The following is a 1101-nucleotide window of genomic DNA, read 5'->3' as shown; positions in this document are numbered from 1 at the left end:
CCTCACTATAAGGCACACTTAAAATCCTTTAATTGAATTCTGGTTGTGCTTACTGACCTCGAACCAATTTTGGCGTGCAGAAATCTGTTAAAAAATGTTTTAGTACAACTTTGGTAAGCTGCACTGCTTGATGGATCATCAGAGCATTACGGCTGCCGTAGTGAGGAGCTTCGCGGAGTAATCTGGGTCCAAAACTCCGTCAACTTCAGGTCCCAAAGTCAAACGAACACTAAGAGTTAAAAACGGTCTAAATTCTTCCATCTTTAATTAAATCATCAGCGTTGCTGCTTTATCGGGTGTAACAATTAAGTTTAACATCCATGCATCCATGAAAACTGAATTTATTAAATTTAACGGAGTCAGAAGTTAACAGGAAGTTAGCTCGCTAGTTTACACCTAAACATTTCATACCATGTTCTGACTGAGAGATCTTTGAAACTAATTAAAACGTACCACTTCCAACATAAATGAAGACAGAAAACTAAACAGCAGTGAGGTTTGTAGGGTTACTGAAGTTGGACTACCTGGTATATAATGTGCTATGTGATTGCTAGCGACACAGCTATGTTAGCATAACATTAGCACAGTGAAGCTGGAGGATGAACGCCAACTTTTTTTCCACTCGATAAAAGTTAATGTGAGGGATTCTGGTGGTCAGGGACAAATGCAATCGCATAGCAGGATGCTATACACGGAGCTGCGAGAGAATTCAACATTAATGATAATGGTTGTAGCCGCTGCTTTCGACCAAAACAGGCGCAGCTTGATGACATCATCAAGATGCGCTATCGCGATAGAGTCAAAATCTCTATAGTTGGCCAAATTTATATCGTTTCTATTGTATATCGTTTATATCGCCCACCCCTACCCTTACTACCAAATTCTAAGCAAAATGTACAATGTGTGCATATGTTGGTAGTGAATGAAGATCATCATAATAAAATCCCTCTGAGAGCACACGGTTTGATAATTGCTTTGATCGTGTGCATTTTATACAGGATCATCGTGTGTACAGGATCAAAGCTATTGGCACAAATAAGCAATATCACGAGTCATTTATGCTTACAGTTAATTCAAATTAAAGGTTATTTATCTATAATA

Source organism: Simochromis diagramma, unplaced genomic scaffold (assembly GCF_900408965.1).
Source record: "Simochromis diagramma unplaced genomic scaffold, fSimDia1.1 OVJJ01000293.1, whole genome shotgun sequence".
Taxonomy (NCBI): Eukaryota; Metazoa; Chordata; class Actinopteri; order Cichliformes; family Cichlidae; genus Simochromis; species Simochromis diagramma.
The sequence above is the reverse complement of the archived record's forward strand: the minus strand, read 5'-3'. Positions refer to the sequence as shown.